The sequence below is a fragment of the Anopheles stephensi genome, chromosome 2 (genome assembly GCF_013141755.1).
Source record: "Anopheles stephensi strain Indian chromosome 2, UCI_ANSTEP_V1.0, whole genome shotgun sequence".
NCBI lineage: Eukaryota > Metazoa > Arthropoda > Insecta > Diptera > Culicidae > Anopheles > Anopheles stephensi.
Genome location: NC_050202.1, coordinates 86,629,668 through 86,651,649, shown reverse-complemented (window position 1 = coordinate 86,651,649; position 21,982 = coordinate 86,629,668). Strand labels below are relative to the sequence as shown.

General features: G+C 46.4%; 1 protein-coding gene and 1 non-coding gene across 3 annotated transcripts in view; both read left to right on the top strand.

Annotated features, from left to right (window-relative positions):
* Positions 1–21,982, top strand: part of LOC118504986 — a 70,857-nt gene that overhangs the window by 19,854 nt on the left and 29,021 nt on the right. Inside the window, exon 3 of one of the 2 annotated variants that reach the window (XM_036040146.1) lies at positions 20,171–20,233. The exons of the other annotated variant lie outside the window; for it this stretch is intronic. The gene's annotated coding sequence lies outside the window, so the exon portion shown is untranslated. The remainder of the gene's footprint in view (positions 1–20,170; positions 20,234–21,982) is intronic. 2 annotated transcript variants of the gene reach the window in all.
* On the top strand, positions 18,699–18,770 carry Trnat-cgu. Its single transcript has one exon. It is a non-coding gene; the product is annotated as a tRNA-Thr (tRNA).

Here is a 21,982-nt window from a genome sequence, read left to right as displayed (position 1 = left end):
AACTTGTTACTTTATTTGATTTATTATATTTTTAGATCAAACTGCATACTTTGTAGGTTTCATCGATTCTAAATAAAACGCCGCAAAGTATGCTACTCGATGCTCATTCAAAATATTTTACGCCTAAAAGTATGCAATAGCTCGCTATGGTCTCTTTCGATAGAATACGAAGTAATTCAAAAGCAACTAAACTCCCCTCGCATACACATATCGATGGTTTAGGTCAATATAATCAACGTGATCAAAGAAACGAAGCCACATTTCTAGATCACTAAATATGTTTTCGAACGCATTACTATCACCCCAGTCGCTATTGTCTTTGGCCTTAAGCACTTTCAGGGATTATCCCTTACTAAAGGTAATCCCGCTCTGAACAAAAACGTAAACACTCACGTATTCACATTGGCTTGCACAAACTGTGAGTGTAATTGATTAACACGTCAATGACAGTAACACCTCACACACAGTTTCAATTTGCCCATCTCTGCTGGCCCGCTTCTAATCAGCATAGCAAGATGGCCGGATCGTTTTTGTCCCGACTTCCAATGCCACTCGTTTGCTCTTGATTTCTCGATAAACATTTAATCTTATCACACCGGTGTCACATTTCTCCCTCATCGTTGTGATGAGTTTTCCGAGAGCAAGCTTGCAAATATACGGCAAATAACACCGGCAGCATCGATCCGTCCGTTGGTCCGGCCGTATGAACCAGGTCCCGAAAACATGCTCGGCCAGACGAAAAACAAAAAAAAACAGGGACAGGAAAAGTATGCTCATGAGCGGTGCCAATCATCGCCATCACATCATCCGGGGTCGATCGTTTCGTCGAGCAACGTGACGGACACCATCAAACGTCACCCCGTGTGCCCAAGTGATAAGCCCTGCCGAAATGTGCAGCGCAGTGACAGTGCGTCGTGGCTGATGGCATGATTGAAATCGGACGACAGTATCGTCGAGAACCGGGCCGGTCAGCGTACGTGATGAAACCGGACATTAAAGGCCATGCCGTGTGGCCTTTCGGAGACGTGGCGTGGCGTGGTCGGACGCTGTCGGTGTTTGTGCAGCAGAACCACATCTAACGTATACATACTGCATGCCGTCCTTCGCTCGCTCGCCTTTCTAACCAATGCTTTGGGTTGTTTCGGTCAACATAATGAGATGTTGTCTTCAATACACTTAGGGCGCGCTTAGGGGGCGAGTCAAGTGGTTAACCCACTCGTTTGCGGGTGACTTGACGCGTCACACGGACCGGGTCCGGGAAACTTTGTACGATCGGAATAAGTGCACCGAAGCCTCGTCACCCGGATGGTCACGTTCCGGGTCCTCAAAAGCCGACCAAAATGAAGACTCTGCCGAGCTGATACTTCTGCTTCTGCAACACCCACTGCCTGGGTTCTCCAGCTAGGATGGTGTAATAGCGATAATCATTGCTATCAGCGACATCGTTCACACTTTTTCGTTTGTCCCCATCCCACCCAACAGTAAGCCTTGCCCTGGTGTTGCCTGCCTCACCCGATGCAAACCAGGGAGCTAGAAGAATCCATGGGGTTGACCTCCATGAACGGACATTACTGGCGACATCAGACCGAACGTAAGCTTCCGGATCGGGCAGGAACGGCATATAAATCACGTAGCTATTTCAGGCCACCCAGCTCGCCCCATCTACTTGAGGGGATCCCACATTACATGCCCGGTATGTGTGACCCATTACACCGCCATCACCGTACAGCTTTACAGCTCCTTTACAGCCTTCGGTTCCGTATCGAACGATGATACCAAATCCCAACGAATTCCCACTAGAACGAATGGTGATTCGTAGCTACAATGAATTGTTTTCCGTTGCTGACCATGGACCATGCGTCCGACCAGAGGCTGGCTCCGTATTGGGGCAGCAAAGAGGGTACACGTGTGTGCGTGTGTGTATGTGCCCCAATGACCGAATGTTCCCCTAAACAGTGCCAAATAATGGCATGATGATTGGTGATCATGCTCGGGTGTTCGTGTTCCGTTTATGATTACGTGTCCAGCGTTTGTTCGACCTGTTAACTGGAAATCATCTGCTCGTTCTGGTACTCCTTGTTTTCAAATAGCAATCATGTTTAATTAATTTTGTTCAAGTATGCAGCAACGCAAAAAAGCTTGTTTCAACTCCTTGTAATAAGGGCAGAATAACGCTACATCTATGCAATTCAAAGTGCGCCTAGTTGTATGCAATTATATCGCATCCTTTTATTCTCACTTATGTTTAATCATTATTAAAGCTTTCTGATTGGATCCTAAATCCAGTTATTGAACTATCCTGGGGCATTCTTCGAAATAAATTGCATACTACCAGGCGCTTACACGTTGTTAAAGCATTGAGGCAAACTAAAAACTCAAAACAATCTCTCTAGTACGAACCTCATAAAGAAACCATTTTTTGTTTTTGGTAATCTCCATTCGAGGTTTAATTCTGGTTTCTTTAACGTCCACTTTCGCTACACAGCAGACATGTCGATTCACGGAAACGAAAAGGTCTTAACCGCAAAACCCACACGACCGACATAAAGTTTAGGCAATTGCTACCTTCCATCGTCGCTTCGCTTTGCTCAATTATTTCTCTCGCCTTTTATTGTGCCTCCGATGCCGTCTTGTTGCTTCGACTTCCCTGTCCGTCCAGGGGAATCCATATCATCAGGGGCCAGAGATTAGTTTCATCTCAACGCTAAGGCTCAACAACCGGACACAAGCTCCGACTCCTTGCAGACTTCCTTCACAGTTTCATTATTCCCCCCCGAAAAAAAAACCTCCCTCGAACCAAGGTCCCATTTCGTTCCACTTCTGCGGACATTCGGGATGCAGCATTTCCCTTCGTAACGCACCCGTCTCCCCATCCTACAAACCGAGTGAAACATCAAGCAAATATCTTGCCCACAGCAGTCAGCGCACTCACTCCAGCTCACTGCTTGCTGACTGGGCTGGCTGGTTGGCCTCCCTCCCGCCCCCAGTGCTGTCGGCGGGTGGCCGCGCGTGTGCTATGAATTTTGAATGATTCATGTATAAATTATCCAAAACGCTTATGAATATTTAATTGGCGTGCAAAGAGAGAAGCTGCAGCGGCACCGTGGCGAAACAGACGGACGGACGGAGTACGGGAACAGGGGGAAGTATTCAAACATTATTTATTTGTCCCGGGAATGCAATAATCCACCGAGGATTGTGCTTGAGATGTGTGCGAAAGTGTAAAATGGCTGTTCATTTGGCAGCACGCTTCAAGACGCACTCGTACCACCCGGCATAGGTACACAAACAAGCCCGCCAGAAGTGGAGGGGAACCGATCTTGAGCCGTTGAGGCGCTAGCGCTTGCTTCTTTTACGCTTCATTTTCTCAGCAAGAAATAGCTAGAACCAGTCCACCAGTCATTCTACTGTTTCATTTTACATCGGAGCGGGACGGGTTTGCATAGGGCGTATTTAAGCTCACTGTTGATTTGAAGCTACGGCTTTAAGGAGAAGCATTAATGCGCACATTGCGCAGGGCTTATTGAATGTCGCGTGGTGTATTTTCATGTCAAACTAACAGTCGTCGTCGTCGTCATCGTCGTCGGGTAAATGATGAGCGATGGGAACGGTTATTGTGACGGTTGTCTGCCTTGCAAGCGTTCAGTTTTTTGGATCAAAAAGAAACGAACTCAAAGTTCTTTCTTGTTCACTGTGCCTTTGAACACAAAATGCAACTGAAACACTGAAATGCAGCTTAAGTTGTATTTGAATGTTGAAAGCTAATTTAATTCTGTTTTTAGTAATATTTGCCTCATAATTTGTATACGATCAACAATGGCGGATGCTATATTGCATACTTTCAGGCGTACAACGATGTGCAAACTTGCAATAAAAGGGCTTTCCAGGTCATAAAAAGCTTTTCTATATTTTCTACGAAATCTTACCTTTTTGTATGCTACTTTGTTTCGTGATATTTTTATATTGCCTTAAATTCAATTTTGTAACAAAAATATTCAGAACTGAACCGAGCTATAAACCGAATTCAGAGTAAAAATTGACATTTGCATAGAGAATACCATGAATCCATTCTGGTGAGGTTGACGATGTTTAATGAAAATATGAGGTTTTTTTTAACTAAAATGAACGCCGTTTCTAGAATTATTGGGATTTTTTTTTCAAGTTTTTTGTTTATTTCGGAATCCCGTTTGCACTGAGAGGAAACTATTGAAGGTAACTCCTAAAGCAATGCAATCCGCATGATATCACTTGTAATAACTTTTGGTTTTCTGGTCTACTTTTACACACTTGGTATTGAAAATGATGTAAAAATAATCATATTTCCTGATGAATTTGGATCAACTTTAAATAAATAAACACGTTCAGAAAACCATTCAATATTTGCAGTACCCACTTGGCAAAAGTTGATTACACATACATCAGGCACGAAAAGAAAATCTAGGAAACGTATTCCCTTTAGCTCAACTTACCCATCAATTCGGCAGCATAGAACGGTACTGGTCTCGATGATTTCCAAGTAATTTTGGACTGTTTACTTTAAGTCCTGCTGCTCGTGCTCGTTCCCTTTTCGCACAAAACTACTAATAACCCGTCCATCGTACCGGTGGCAGATCGTCGGAACGGCCGGAAACAATTCTCCGAATTGCTCATCGCAGGATGTACCATGCTCTGGCCCTCCCAATCCCGTCCCGGTGGCCCTGTTGTGCTGCAGCCAAAATAATTCCTCTGACCAGTGTGGGCGGCATCGACGTTGGCCGGATATATGCCGTTTTGGAACAGGAGATGAATTTTCCCATCCACACCCATGCACCCCCAACACCATCCGTAGCGTTACGCATTTCAGGCACAACCGATCCGAGTTGCTGGGTTGGGTAAGGGCGCTGGTGCTAGAAAACACCCATTTCACTGCCACCCTCAAGCCGTCCGATTGTCGGCACTGTTTGTACGGGGCTTGGAAGCGTTCAAAAACGTGCAATACCCCGGTATGATATTTTTACGCAAGCTGTTCGAAAAGCGGCTGCCAAAGCAACGGGCCCGAAGGCACACCGGGTGCCGACAAATAGCAGCGATTGGATTCGAAGAAATATTCACATTTCGTGCCGGTTCGCAGTTTTATGCCCGACCCAGCGTGTGAATTCAAATATTCGCCCCGAAACGGACTTGTACTTTCTTTTCCAACTTTCTTTCACCGCTGTCCCCCCCCCAAACCCTTCCAAGTCGGCCGCTTCGTTCGGTCACTTCAAAAGTGATGTAATCAAATTAATAGCGTGCCTCCTGCTTCATCTTTCCCGCAGCCACTCGAAACAATGGCGGAATATTTCTGCCGGCGCTTCCAAAAATGGCCCTCTCCGGATTGTTCGATTGATATTTGATTACACGTTCTTCGGTTGTTTTTACTTAAATCATTGCACGCTCACGAGCAGTAGAGAAACGCTTCCTGTAAAACCAGTCTCCACAACATCTACAACTGTTGGTATAACGGGGGGAACGTGTTGGTATTCGAATCCGTTCTACGAATTGAGGCGCACATAATTAACATGACAAAAAATCACTTTCAATTAGCGTTAGCTTCACTGCAATCTACCTTTTCCGATCGATCAATAATGAAGTCATCGCTCATCATACGGTAAATTATAAGAGAGGTTTTTTTAAATTGCTTTTCATCTCGCCCCTCTGGGTGGTGCAATACGCACCAATGTCAATGTTTGCTCAATGATTATTTCACGTTCAGTGGATTAATGGTCATTGTGACCGGGCGGAGAAGACTTCATCGAGCATCGATAATAAACGAAGTGCATGGAAAATGCATCATTGATTGTACAATCATCTCTGCCCTTCGAACGGGGTCTGAAAGTATTGGCTGTTGCAAGTTAAAATGTCGTTGAAAGGTTTAAAAAAAACCTAAATAAAAATACCGCACAATTGGATACGCCTAAAGGTATGCAACATCGCCAAAAGCGGGTCAACAGAGGTTTTACAACTTCAGACGATGAAAACTGTAAACGTTGTTTGCACAAAAAAATAAGATAAATCTAAAGAAAAATATAATTCATCTCACCGCTCATAATTCATAATAATAAAATTGAAGTGCTTGTAATGGAGCAGCACTCATAGGAACATATCTCAACAACCGCTGGATCTCGTTAGGCCAGCGAAAAATCCATAAAATTGTGAATATTTCATCTGTGTAAAGTATTTGACCTAAAAGCACAATTTCATGACTGTGGCATTTGTAGCGTTTCTGCAAACTTGGCACGAGACACGAAGCCACCCAGGACACAGCATCCATCTCACCCGTTCAGCCCTATTGCTCGAGCATCACCAACGCTCGAACGCATCCTCGGAAGTGCATCAACAAACTTTCCAGCTCAAACCCAGCTTGCACATATGCTAACTGTCTTGCTACCGTCCATGTCCTAGCCCAACAGGGCCCGAAGCACATTATCGATGTACGTGCGAGTACTTCCAACATCGGTAATCTACTTTGTTCTTGTGCTGCTTACGATGCGCTACGTCTTTCTGCTCCTTATGTTCCGTGTCGTGTTGTCTGTGTGTGTGTCGTCCGTCCGTTCTGCTCCCAGTCAGGTTGAGTTAGTCAGTCGGTGTGTTGTGTGTAGTGGCAATCAATTTTGTCGGAAGTACACATAATGCTTGACGCTCCATTACTAGGACACGAGCTCGAAACACGGGATTGAAGCTGATAAATTGTTTTCCACCGCCCAACGCGCCGTGAATTTCTTACACGCTGGCTTTCAATAAACCGTTGACCAGATTAGTCATGGCAGCGGCTTCGACACCGGCGCCAACACAAGCGGGACAATCATAATCGACTTCCTTTTTCGGTAAACTAATCCCGCCTGTCTCAAGACGCGGAACCGTTTTCTTGCCAGCAAAGCGTGGACGACGCGCTCGCAGGGAGAGCCGTGTTAATTTATCACTGCCACCACGACGACGACCAAAAGGTCCTGCCTGCCGAAATACGATCAGTATGCTGCGGGTTCATGTTTGCACAAGAAGCAGCAGCTGCCCACAGCCAGCAAACCGTTACCCCGATCGCAGGTCAACCGACCAAACGACTTTGTTTCAGACTGCTGGCGAGCTATGAAAATCGAAAACATTAGCTAACGATTTGTCACTCGATTAACTTGCCCCATGGAACGGTGGTTTAGTATCGTTCGTTTCGATTCGGTACCCATGTACTCGGCCACCATGTCCTCGGTATATCCGCAAACATACCGGAGCATCGTAATTGATCTTCTTGCCAGCACCCTTTCGCTAGCGAGAACCACCACCAGCCCTTGGTGAGCCCTTTTTGTGGCGCGTGATTTTTCATCCAATCACTTCAACGCAAGAAGCGACGGGGAAGATTTGTCGTCTTTTGCTGGCTTAAGACACGGTCGAGCACGAACGTAAAGATGCAGCTTCCTTGGGAGTGCATCGAGCGGACGAGATGGAAGCAGGGTATGCGGCGGGGTAATTGTAACGATTTACTTGGCTTGTTTTCACCCAAACGCTCGTGGCATAGTGCACGGCAGCAAACGGAGGAAGCATAATTTGATGACAAAATCGAATAAAATATGCACGTCATTCTTTACGTGCTACGAGCGCCGAGCGAGAGCACGGGCTATTACAAGTCATTAGTACTTAACTTTTTACGTAGGCTAAATAAACCACACACACACTGCTGGCATGTTTTGATGGGTTTAAATGTAATTAATAATTATTTTAGGTGATAGAATGAACATTCTTCCTACTAAAAAGTGATAGGAAGGTTCCACAGCATTAAACATCGGCTCGTTAACTTCTGCTTAAATTAAAGCGCCTAAATATATGCAATACGCGCATCACCTCCTGTTTCAAGGGGAGGAACATAACAATCAATCGTTCTTTCTGCGTCTAGAAAGAACTAAAATGTTCAGCCCCCTTTTTCGAACATGTTCAACATCTTCATAAAACTTATAATCACGCGTAAAAAATAAGTCAGCCCGAGAACAAGGTTCGGGATGAAAAGCCACACCAGCAATCATTTTTATTGGAACCCATTTAAAGGCCCCCGCCAACTGCATTCATCCTCGTGCATCGATACCACGTTTGCTGGTGTGCAACGGAACAAAAAACTTTATTTTTATGAGAAATTTTACAAACGGATGCACCCAGAGATGCACCGGAAATCTTTCCCAACATCATTAGTGCCCCGTGGCTTTGAAGAGGAAGAAACTTTATCCAACCCACGGTACCAAGCCTGCTACCGAGAATCGCTCGCTCTCTCTTTCGGTCTCCCTTTTTATAGTTTCCTTCTCCCCTGTTCCCACCATTTTTACCCCCAGGGCAACAGCAGTAAAGGTTTAACTTTAAAACATTTCTTTATATTCATACACCGCCGGTCAAAGCTAATTAAGAGCGAGCAAGAAGAATTCGCTTCGCTACAGTATGAAGTGGGCCAGACTATGGTTGCATCTTCCTTGCGGAACCCCGTAATCCTCAGTAGCAAACCTCGGACAAAGGACCCTACCACAACGTTCTACCGAACCAAGGACGGGCCGGGCCTTCTAGCCGGCCGTGCTGTGGTGAACGGCTACTACCACTATCCCGGAGTCGACCACTCGGCTTCATTCAACTTAATTTCGTTTAACAAGGATAACAGCCTGCCCCGATAGGCGCTGGGTGCTTTAAACACCCTGGCGGAGCGGCAAACGGAGCAAGCTGGAATTCGCGGTTTGGACGACGACTCAAGGACAACGCCGCCGGGCTCGTTTATGTCCTTCGCTCGTCGGCCGGCCCCCTCTGTGTCCGCTTTCGCCACACAATTGTTCTTACGGCTGACCGTCGCATTTTTCCCATCCGTTTTTGCTCGCTTTAACCTTTTCCCTCCGTGGCCTCCGATCGAGCCAATCGAGCGGAAACAGCATCAAGCGATTTGGCATCGTTCTCAGCCAGGATGGTGCACACAACCAGCTCTCCCATTGCATCTGGTGTATGTGCACGAGCATTATCGTGCGACCAAAGTGTGTGTTTGTGTGTGTGTGCGGTGTTTATTTGCCCTCGGGAAGCTTCAGGCCATCCTGAGCCGTATTCCGAGTATGGTTGGAATATGTTGGCCATATTTCCACTCACCAATCTTATCCAACACTTTACTTTATTTCTTCTCCCGCTTCCTCGTTCTACGTCTTCTGCACCAGCCCCAAAGGACGGTGTTGCCACGTCGAAGAATTGTTCTTGCACTCGAGTGCAGAGTTCCTCGGGACGACGGAAGCAGACTGCCGACTGGGTGTGGGTTATGAAGTGTTTGTTGTTGTTTAGTTATCATCCACCCGTGTGTGTGTGTGCGGTCTTGTAGTGCGGGTATTCGCTTGGCGATGAACTTACGCTACGCCGTCGAACCGAACAACCGAAAGGATAAAGTCGTCGCCGTAAGTTCCATCCACCGCGTTGCCCGGGCGAACTGAAACCAAAGGAGGACCCGGGCATAAAGGGCATAAAAAGAAATATACATCCGAAGAAGCCGTAAAACGGCGGCAAAGCGCCCGAATGTCCTTATGCAGAGTGGTGAGGTCTCCAGCCACGAAGACCAAGACCGAGCAGCTGGTACGAGGATTCTGCTTCCATCGTTCCCCTTCCTTGCTCCAAACAGACTCGTGCCTGAGCGAGAAACTTTCTACACGACATTTGTACAAGATTTTGCACCCAGCCAGGATGATAAGGTATAACGGTGTGTATGTGTGTGTGTGAGTGTGTTTGCCAACACGCGAGTTTGGCACGATCAAATGCAATTTCAACCCCCGTAACATTGCTTTCGCATGTTTTATTTTCTTGTTTTCGTGAAAGAAGTTCTCGTTCGCTTGGTTCTTTTTTTTTTTGGTTTGTTTTGGCCAACTCTCCAACCCACTAACCTAAACATGCGTCAGTTGGGGTTTTTTTGCGGGAGAAGGTCAGCTTCGGCTTCGGGATACCGTTTGGTAACGATGAATTATGTGTGTGGTGATAGTCGAGAGCAACTGCAGCAATCCGGTGCACCAGTTGGCAATCCCGGTGCATCCGGGGATTTGTCGGATAAGAGACGAAAATAAATGAAGCAAAACAGCAAGCTTCGTGATGGAGTGCCGGAAAGCGGAGCGATGGGAAAGAAAAACCCCAAGTAGTTATCGCGAATACACACACACACACTCGAGTGTTCGCGAACGGCTTAACGTTCGGTCGTGTCACCGCTTTCGGAAGAAATAGTAACGAGATCATCCGCTGTTGGGTTAGGGTTGAGTGGCGAACACGGAACAAGGACGCGAGAGCCCTTTTCACAGTGAACTTGCCAAGAATGTAATCCTTTTCGAGTGTTGCCAACACAGCCAACTCACCCAAAATGCAAGCGGGACAGCAGGAGCAGCATTTGCAGAGCATTTCGAGAGCCCAACACGGCAAACTTTTCCGACGCGGATCGTTGCACCAGTTTATTTCATTGCACTTCGCCTTCAGACCGGCCGGTTGGCATGCATGTAAAACTATAATGTTGTTTGCATAACTATCTTCGTTTGGAGAAATTCGCCCACCGAACCGAAGAATCGACGGGACACACGAGCGTCCAATTTTATGATCGCTCCCATTTGAAACCCTCCCGATGGCATCCAATTTCGGGGGGCGGTGACATGATAAAATCTAACAAACTTGATAACGATAATGGTGTGCCGTTTAGATTATCGTGCTTGTGTTTCTGTTTTAGCATTAAGATATTACGCTTTCTGCTCTTACGTCTACGTCGGGGTTTGACTGTCTAGACTTCGAATGGCAATTTGAAAAAACTTCAATTAAATTTTATTTCAGCATGTCTCATTTTTCACCAATTAATTTGCTTACCGAAAATGATAAAAGAAGTGTATAAATCGAGGTGTAAAATTAACATTCATGCCTGCAATGTATGCAATTACATTCAAAATGTACCCTGAAGCGTTGAGAAGCGTGTGTCGTATGATTTTTTGTTAGTACTTAAATTGCATACTTTTAGGCGTCTAAATCGAAATCTTGAAATTGAATTTAATGTAAGTTACTTAAATTATGTAAATCATAATTTTATTTTAAACGATTTGCAAGGGTTTCACACTGGTCCTCCAAGGCTTTCTTAAAACTCTAAATAGCATTGTGAGAGAGAATCAAATCTCATCCGGACTGTTCCTTCGTTTCCAGTACTTTGCTATGTAGCTAAGGAGAAAATCAAAACAAATAAGCCAACGATGGTAGGCCCTCTGAGAAAGTCTCTCGAACTTTTAGTATCAAAAAGACTTCATCGAGCACAACTATGCAATTTACAGTAAAAGACTCCTGAAGTGCTGCAAATCGCATTACAAGATATCATTTTAAAGAGTTTGACGACAATAATTTGAACCTTTTTGAAATTAATTTTGAAATGGAAATTTGAATAAAAGGGATGAAAATATACTCGTTCATTCGAAGGAGTTAGACCAAACTTTAAAGAATACTGACAGCATCGAAGAGATTTCTTACACATTTAACGAACTACACGTCAAAAGCCCAATCCAAACAAGTGAACGAGATCATATCAAAGTTTCCATCAGATTAGAGCACGGAATACGGCCTCGATGTTATAGACACGCGAAAATGCGATACACCCAATGCTAGAAACGCTACGCAAAACACCACGAACCGTTACTGTAAGCACGAAGTACAGTGAAGGGTTAAAATCGATTTGAGGTAAAACTTTTACCACGCCATTGGAAATAGAATCCCATCGCACCGTAACCCGGCTCATGAACTCAAATATTTCGCCACACATTTCCACACCGCATGCAGCAATGTTTCAGTTGCTGCAGTCCTTAGCACCGTGCGAAAAACGGACACATGCATAAAACATTCCACCCAAAAGAAAAAAAAACAGGTCGGGGCAGGTGAGCGCTGTGAATGCAACCCCGAGAGTGAGAAACCCTCGGATCGTGCGCTGTTATGCAGGGAAAAGTCAATGCCACTCTATCGTGAAATGGAAAGCACACTCGCGCTAGGGGTCTCGTCGGAGGGTAGATGCAACTTGCAATAAAAGTTTGGTAAAAGTTGAGCCCCTCTTTTTGTTTGTTACGCACCACCATCCCATCACGCCCTTCTGGCTTCCCTTCCCAATATCCATTTAAATGCTATTGAAACAGAGCGCCAGGACTCGTTTCCAGGACTTTGGGTGAAAAGCTTTCGGCGAGTTGTTAAATTGACGCGTTTTTCGCCGTTGTAACACGACCTGACGTCAGGTAGCGGGTCCGTCATCTCACATCGGCTGGCAGTCAACTTTTATTCATTCACTATAGTCGCTTACAATTGCAACTTCCACCGGTTTTCACAGGCCTCTTTTGTGTTCTTGTCTACCTACACACACACACCATGCTTCTCCATTGCAATGCGGCGAACAGATTTAATTATTTTTTCGCGATCATTTTTTACAGTTTTGTTCCATATCCCTATAGCACGCGTCTACCCAGCTCGTTCTATCCCAAATTGATGTTTTCATTGGATTAGCCGATTTTGCTCCACCAATTCTCCTCCCCGATACGGTGGACGCTACACATGCACACCCAAGATGAAGTTATAATAATCCCGGGTTTTTGAAACTTCTCATTGTGATGGCGGAATTCATTCAAGCCGTAATGGGCGGGAGAAAGCGGGAAGCTCTTTTGTTTCCCGGCTCATTCAACTTGATCTCCATTTTCTCGCTCGTTCCACTCCATTATGGCTGGAATCGTTTAAATTGCAAGAGAGAGAGAGAACAACAAAAAAACATTCCCATCTCATTCGATTTACCACGAGCTTCATTCATGCGCTTCGCGAAAGGCTCGATGTGTTTATGTTGCCACCGTAACCGGCCACCGCTAGGCTCGAGCGCGTCTGCCATGGGAGCGACCATTTTCACACTCTCGACCCATTGGCTCTTAATCAAAACGAATACACACCTCGTTACCGTGGCCGTGCGATGCTCCGATGAATGCCGCAGAATGTCAGACGAAAGAAGAAAAAAGCCCCCCCCCCCACACACACACACACCGACTACGGTCTCTCTAATCCCCAACAAAAGCCCAACGTCGCAATAGATACATCCGGCAGCCAGCAGACGCGGCCTGCCTAAATGTTCCCGATGGCCCATTTCCGGTTACGAGCGCGTTCCGGAAACGCGCCAAGGACACACTTATCGCCATCCATTTTGGGGTGCCATTTCGTGGCACCCCCCGCCGCCCTCCCCAACTCGTGTCACTCACAGCGCGCGTGGCAGTATCATCATCCTTTAGCTCTAATGCAAACACTCGGCTCAAACGGCGGCTCCGACCAGGCTAAACCGGGTAAAACTTCATCCTTAAACGCTTGCGACACACACACATGCTGGGGTTGGTGAGCGATGGCGACGAGCTCCGAAAGTTCTCCAAACCAACCACCCGAGAGCCACCGTACCATACGTGCATGGCAGGCAGGCAGAATCGATAAAGGTGAAGATAAACTCCATCTCGTACCGACTCGATCCTCCCCTATATCCTTCTAACCCAGCAGCATGAGCATGTTGGGATGTGTTGTTTTATGCCGCGATTCAACACCGACCGTTTCGGGGTGTCGCATCATATCTCCGGTACGTCCCGTCGGTGCGGCGATGGATACACTGGTGGAGATATCGAGGCATTGGTGTCACTTTTGACAGGAATTTAATCTTCTTCAATAAAAACGACAACACACAGCCGTTGCCATCGTTGGGCGCCGGATGTCGGGGGTGTGATACCGTCGTGTAGGTGCTTCTTGCGAAAGTTTCCTTCCCCCTCGGAATTAGCCTCGCCTGCTGCTACAGTGGGTAGCGGGTTTTCTATCACACGTGAAATCTGAAGCGGGTCAAATTACCGGCGAGGCAGCGTTGGCCTAAAGTCTAAATCACTTGAGGAACCCATTAAAGAGCTAGAATGTCTTTTAGCATGATTATGTTTCTATCACTCATCTTGCGCTTGTCATTAGTGGCATTTCTAACCCACCGGCACTAGGTTTACGGTGAAGCTAAGCATACTTCAGCAGATCATCGTTAAGAAAGCAGATTTGTATGAGAGATTTATTATAAGCGACATAAGATGGAAAACAGGAAAAACATGTTTGTTTGTGGATATTGCAGAGATGCAGGCGATTTTTCTTATGTGTCTGATAGGATGAAATATGAAAAAATCATCCTAATTATTATTCAAAAACTAAACCTTTCTGGCTTTAATTTAATTTTGTTCAAGAAAAACGTGCAACAAGCGCCTAAAGTTATGCAATTTATCAATAGGCGATGTTTGGAAGAAGCAAAACCAGATCAACTCAACCGTTTTGAACCCCAAAATGATAAATATTAGTTAAAGCTCTTCTATTCCCAGTCCTCAAAGTCCTCAAGGAAAACCAGAAGAAATCTTCAGATGACAAACAAATTTTGCTACGTACTGTCTGCGTGTGTGTGTGCGTGTGAGAGTTTCTTTTCGATTCTTCCCTTCTTTCCCGATCGATTCTAATACTCCGAGCTCCCCATTATTGGCATATACAGAGCAGCCACCAATCGAATCGCGAAACCAACGATAAACTGATGTTCCGATATCTTCGAACCGGGCACGTACCGGGAGGACCGACGGCAGAACCAACCGGCGGCGGCGCAGATTCATCGATGGATAAAGTCATAAAAATTGACATCCCGGTAATCCGGTTTTCGTTCGACTGATATAGCGAACCCACCCAGCCACCTTCCGCGGCCCAAAACCCCACCCAAACGAATCGTTTGATTTGACAATTGAGTTAAATCGCGCCTGATTTGACCCTAATGCTTGACGCGCTCCAATCCATTATCCTGGCGTGTCTTGCGTCTTGCTGGCCGCTGTGTGCTGGCTCTCCGCCGGTCCCAGATAATGAGCACCCAAGATGTGCTGCTGTGATTCGGTTTGGTGGCTGTGTTGCATTAGCTTCACGTGCCATTGCCATTAACGGAAAGCGAGCTACTGCTTCGTGTGCAATCAGAGCGTTGCGGCCAGATTTTCCCGAGCGTCGGAAAAACTTTCTCAATGGCGTCGCTTTCATCTTGCCGCCATTACGAGTCGCCGGAATCGTTTGTTGTCCCGTACACGGACACGATTCGTTACCGTGTTACCGTGGCACAGCAGCCAACCTGAACTTCGAGCTTTGTCGAATGAGCTCCCCCGTCCCCGGGAAGGTGGTATCGCGGTGGTGCGTTTTTGCGAAAACAAAGCAAATAGCGACCCACCCGCAGTCGGGTCCCGGCGAATGTGCCGGTCGTGCAGTTTCGAAATTGAAAACAACCGATTGGGGCAACTGTTTTAAATAACAGTTTGACCGAAAGTTTGCACATTTTCCGCTTTTCCCCGGGAGATTAGCTACGGAGCACCAGATGGCCCGAAGCTGGTTACCCGCCCCCGCTTCCCCCCACCCAGCTCCTTCCATCCTCGAAAATCGCGCATTGTTCCTTAACGATAAAGCCAGTACAGGCGGTGGCGAATGCATCAGGATCACCACGTGTGTGTGGGTATGTATGTATGTGTCCGTGCTCAGGAACATTGCACGACTTCCCCGTTCCAGAGTTGCCCCCCGCCGTTCTAGTGACTCCGATTACGGTAGCTCAATATTGGTGGTACAACTTTCAGATCAACTTTTTCCCCCCACTCCCTCAAGGGCCCCTCCTCGGTAAGGGGAAATGTGTCCTCCCTGTCCTCTGGACCGCGTGGAACTGGTGTATTCCCGGCGAGAAACACTTTTTCTGTGTATGCTCCTTTATGGATGTTGTACTCTCTCTCGCGTGGAAATGAGCTTAGCTAGTTCACACACACACACACACGCACATGTGGCTTTCAATTGGGACGGCGAACGGGAAACCGGATATCTGACGGGTATCGGGACGGGGGTCAGGAAACCTCCGAGTCACCCTTGGGGACCAGCTGCCGAACGTTCGCAGTATCGCATGACATAATCGGTGCTGTTGTATAATGCCATAAACTTTCGTGACTTTTCGATGACCCGTGGATTGTGGGGGGGGGGGGGGGCGATGGCGGGAAGACGAGCGACCGGAACAGCGGTGTACAAAACTCATACCAGGGCCAGTGGCGCACGGATGGTCATTCGCCGGTGGTCCGGTAGCTGTCGAAACGATTTTTTCTTTCGTTGTCACAGACTAACGAGTGTATTAATTAGTTTTTGGTACGCTTATCTGGAGGAATACCGACGAGGCTAATGTCGCTGTTCGCTTTCTTTTTTTCATTCGTTCGTTCGTTTGTGCTGTGGCCGTATGCGTTCATTAGAGGATTTTATAGCACTGACACACACACACAGAACAACAACTAATGTACGGTAGCTAAATGTTAAGTACACATAATAAATAGCCGACCGACCGTTTGTAGTTTAAGGTTTAAATTTAAATTGTAGGCAGTTAGATTGTAGGGCTTTTATTCCGGGTGGACAATGTATTGAATGCCGGAACGCCTAGAAGTATGCAATCGCTGCACTTTTGGATTATAGTTTTATTACTTCGCCGAGTACAATAGGAAGTGCTATAAAAATGTATGTGATTTAACTCCTCCTAACAGTAGCATATCAGGCATTCAGTAGTCCTATTCCGGTCGTCTACTTGATTTTAGACAAGAAGATCTCGTGACCAATTACCAGACGAAAGTTAGACGAAGTTTCTTGGATCAAGAGGTCCCTCGGAGACCCTATGAGGCACTTTAAATGATAGGATCTATTCATGGACGATCTGCTGCTCGGTCTTGGACAACGAAGTCTCTTGAGCGATAAGGTTTCTTGGCATGGACGAAGAGTTCCCAAACAAGTTATTATTAAGATTTATTTTTTATTTATTTTCAATTATGACGGCTTGACGTATGGTCTTATTAAGATTTATATCAAGAAAATTTTTTACATAATGCTATAATCTTTTAGTATATCACGTAGTATTTTATGGCAAACTTCACCTCGCTATGTCCCCATAAAATCCTTAATACCTTCTTTATATTTCGATCCCAGCGTAATGGCTTCTTTTAAACGAACAACACCAACCACCTTCTGTGGAGATCGGTGGTGAAGCGCAATATAAAAAACAAGCCTTCTGCACCATATTTAGCGAATCGTCCGGAGAAACTTTTTTCCTGCTCCTCTAATCGCTCAACTGGTACACTCAACACTGCGCTCTGTGTTGTTTCCTGCTAGACATGGAGGGAAAAACTTCCCCAAGCGGGAACGTTTTTCCCACATCCGTGCGGCCATTTAATACAGCCAACCATCCAAATCATGTCCCCGCGTGCTTAGACACTTCGATGGATGCTTCCATGCGGCGGATGGTGGGATCGCGGGGCTAATGTTTTTTGTTTCTCGTTCTGTGCCTCTCTGGGCTCGTTGTGATCACAGGGCGGGAATCCTGAAAAACAAACACCACAAGCACGGGGAATCACATTTCGCAACACACAAAAACTTCCTATGCTCTCGTGCGGGGTAGGAGAGCAAAAAAAACTCGAAACAAAATTAATAAAATGCGTATTTCTGTGTGAAACGAAAGGCATATGTGTGTGTGGTTCTTCGGCAGAAGGTCAGAAAACTGTGGTTTTCCCAAAGCATCCCATCATTGTGGGCCCCGGCGTGCAGCATATGTTAAGGCCGTTTTAGGTTGCCAAAGTTTCACGTTCGTGGCTCACACACCGAGGCGATGACTTTTGGCTTTCAAATTTTGCATCTTGCGAGCGACACCATTCATGCCATTACACCCGCTTGGTTCGTTTTTATAGCACTTTGGCAAACTAAATCGGGCGCCATTTTAACCCGTAACATCGTTGCACTTACCCTAACAAGCCATTTCGATTAAAGCTTTTAAATGTGTTGTGCTGGTAGAGTGCGGGATCTGACAGCCGGAATCAAAATGTCAACCTTAACCAGAGAGCTGACGGCTGGCAGCAGCTACTAATAAGGTGTATACTACTGTTGGTGGATGGGTTAAACCAATCTTGGACTCGGACTACCCCATTGGCGTCTAATGATGTCTGTGAAGCTCCCGGGGCAGCCCGCTTTATAGTAATCAAGTGCAACCACAAACCTAATTGTCTGCAGTGAGAGCGCGACTGCCATTCCCGGGCCTGAAGTAGTGGCTGAGTGTGTGTGGATTGACGATGATGGGCACTAGCAATCCGTAGTTCGGAGTTGAAGCCATCAGCCTATATCAGCCTCATCAACACCGCACACAAAACCGCCCGGTTAAATGAAACCATTGTGTGGTTGGTGTGCGCTCGGCCACGGTCGCTCCGAGCCGAGCTGCAGGTGCACGTCGACTGATGATGATGAGGTCAAGCCGTGGCGGCTTCAATCGACATCATCATTATTAATGGGAGTAGCCTACGAGTGGCGTGTGGGTTTAGTGGTCGAATGACTGAGTGTATTGGTAAGTGATTACCGCAAATGCATCGCACACACACACGCGCAGGCGGGCACGCACAAAACACTAGAAGCATTGTTGCTATCGAACACCGATCATCGATCACTTTTGGATGAAGAAGTTTGTTTAACTGTTCCGTGTTATCTTCAATCAATTTTATACTATCACGCACTGTCCTTGTGTAAGTGCTTGCGAGCTAGATTAATGACGTACGCATCTCGGCACGCTGTTATCAGACGAGCTTCGTGTCGGCTCCGAGCTTATGACGCGTACTGGCGCACGCACACGCATCCGTGCCTCTTTAGCTCAGTGGTAGAGCGCTGGTCTCGTAAACCAGCGGTCGTGAGTTCAATCCTCACAGGAGGCAGCCAACGATGGTTCCTGCTAGTTTTTTATCACTCTAATCAAAGCTATAAGTTATCCACTAACCTGTTGTTTTTTTGTTTAAATCTACCCACAAATCAATCCATCACACAAAATAACAAATTGTAATGAGCAGCTTTTTTCGCTTCCTCCCGTAAAATGCGGTTTAATTAATTTGCTACCGAATCAACCAAAACCAAACAACCATACGCGCTTCACTGCGCGCCCCCGCTGTCACACAAATCATTCTAAATGCGATTAAAAATGTGTTACAATCGCATCATTTAGAGCCGACGCTTCCAGCAACGGATAGGATCGGGCGTCGTGTGACCGGGGACGGTTTATAATTAAAAAGCCAAACACCGCGAACCGCGAATTCGACGCTGAAGTACCCGCGCCCGTACCGTACCACACCACCAAGCCACTGGGTGCCGTTAATAATAATACTGTTAATTGAAAACTATTCCAAAGCTTCTGTTTACGCTACAGATTAATTGCATCGCGCACGCACTGTTTGCACAACCGCACACAATCTAATTATTGAGCGACGCGTTTTTTACCCCCCATCCCCCCACTTCTAGTTCTCCCACCCTTCCTGGACCCCTTTATTTGACACTCATTAAATCCGGTGGTACCGGGGTGGCAATTTTGAATTTGCCAAATGGATTGATTCGCATCAGTTTGCCATCATCGTTATTAGAGTGTCGGTGCTCCAAAAAGCCTGGGAACACCGGGAGGAGGAGGCCTGGCGAGGTGTGTGTATGATGAACACCATGTAGCAAAACAAAGCTCATTACTGTCTTTTGCATATAAATGAGCGTATTATATGCACACACACACCGCTGCACACCGCCACACACATTATTGGCAAACACATCGATGAGATTCGATGCTATCTCGCGCGCGCTGGGCGGCGGTTGAAGCGCGTCCAACAATTAGAATCACTCCTTCCAGTTCCGGTGCCCGATGGATGCCAAAAACCTCCCGGGGATCAGTGGCGTGTGTTTGTTCGTTGCCTTTTGATCGGGAAGCGGGGTGGTTTGGAATAGGATTAGTCCACCATCATCCGGGCCGGCCAACGGTGGGCAAATCGTTAGCTTCATGTGTGCTAAAAATTAATCGCCGGATAAGTGTGAGCGCTCTTCACTGGCTTTACGCTACGGCCCCGTCTTTCCCCATCCAAACACCCCACTTCCCGCACACGGGCCGGATGGATGCGGCCCATAATCCTACGTCAAAGTTCCGGCTCACTGGGCCTGCCTGCAAGAGCTGCGGAACCGGCGCACTTCGGGTGACCCGAACTAGGTCAAGCTTTCGAGGGCACAAGCCGGTCCCAGATAATCAACCAATGGATTGCTGCAGTCGATTCTAACCGGTGGGGTATTATTTTTCGTTTCATTGCAGATACGGTCACGACACCGGACATCGGAGACGCTCGCTCGTGGACGGGGGCAACTTCAACGCAAGGTAGGCTCAGTAGGTTCTCTGCGGTCAGCAGTGCCTGGATGCAGTCGGCCGAGAGATTCATAAATAAATGCCTCCCTGCCCCTTGCATCTAAAACCCTATCAAGTGCCGTCCCCGTCCAACAGCTACAAAATAATGCCTGCCGTTGATCCCGACCGGTAACGATGATGCATGCGTGCATTCGGGCAAAACCTGTCCCATCCAGTCGGTCGCATCCTTGTGCATAATCCCCGAGCACTGCAAATCCCGGGACGGGGAATTATCGTCTCACTCACAAGTGGTACTTTGTTTGGAGGCAAGTTAAGGATACGCATTATTTATGCAAAAACTGCTCCACACACTCCTTGGCCTGGCGCTTCGTTCGGGTAGGAGTGCCTATCGAGGTTTCGAAGTACAGTTTTCGATTGATTTAATTCCGATTACGCTGAAGACAGCAGGAAATTTGTTTTTGGGTAGTTGTTTAAGTAGTGTTGTGTTTCACTAGGTGGAGTTCGGGAGGGAAGATATTTTCCTCGAAACTGAAGCCTAGCTTCGTTTGAATGCATACAGTTTTTCTACAAAGCTAGTAATGAGTGAAGTGAAGCTCAAGAATTTCACAAAAAGAAGATGCTGTTATATTTGCATAAGGTAGACTCTAAAGCCTTTCATTCTAATTTTTGCAAAATTCTTCGCATTGAATTAGGAATTATAGCAATTTACGTTAAACTATTCGTGATTGGTCCAGTTCCAATATTTGTACTTGGATTTATTAGCAGCTGAAGAGCTGTATGTGCTTTTATATGCTGGACCAGTCCAGTCTTCCGGTCAATCCGGCTCCTGTCGGGAAAGCAATCCGAATGGGATTTGATTCCTGGTCCTGCAGTATAAAGCCCAGCGCTGCAGTCGCATCGACCACCGAAATACCTCAAACAAGACTTTACTTGCTGGATTTTCCAGTGTCACTCTAATACTATTACAAGCTCGATAACCCTTTCTAGTGCGATTTTGGAGAACTGATCCTTGTGATTTCCTGCCGTCATGTTTGGTAAATGATTATCACTCTCGAAAGCTTAGTATCCTTGATTTGGTATCCGATAAGAGATCCTCGAATCGTATGGTAAATCAATTAAGATGTAAGTAAGAGGATGAGAGGATTATAGCCGTAACTGAAGCTTGTCCTGAGCTCGGGCTTTTGTGATTGAGACACATCCATCTTGAAGTCTCCTGCGACTTTGCTGGACCAGCCTGAACGTCTAATTTTATCAGTCATGTTATTTTTCTAGAGGAGGTTCTTTTTATTGCACTAATCATTTAGTAGTTGACCAAAGTTCTGAGTCTTCCCAGACATTACTGTTTAAATCGAAAATTGTTCTCAGAAATCAGCTTCATTCCTAACACCAGCTTTTCTCGAGATTCACTCAATCCGTTTCGATCAAATCGATACGGACTTCCTGTATCCCCAAAAAGTAATTTTAAACAAGCGAGCTCCCTCAATCCTTTACGATAATATCCCGAATCGCAAACGGGGAAAAGCAAACAACACTACGCCCTTTGCCCCGTAGCACACCGTCTTAAAGCAAACATTTAGCTCCATCCCGTACATTTACCTTCAGGGCTTTTTCGACTAGCCCTCGACACCTTCACTTCGCCCATGAAACCGGGCAACAATCAGGAAACGATTTTTGCCATCGCAAGTACTTTGGCTTCCCGAAAAACCTTCAATATTTGCCCAAAATTCAACAGCATGTTCCGTGCGGCAAACACTCTTTGCA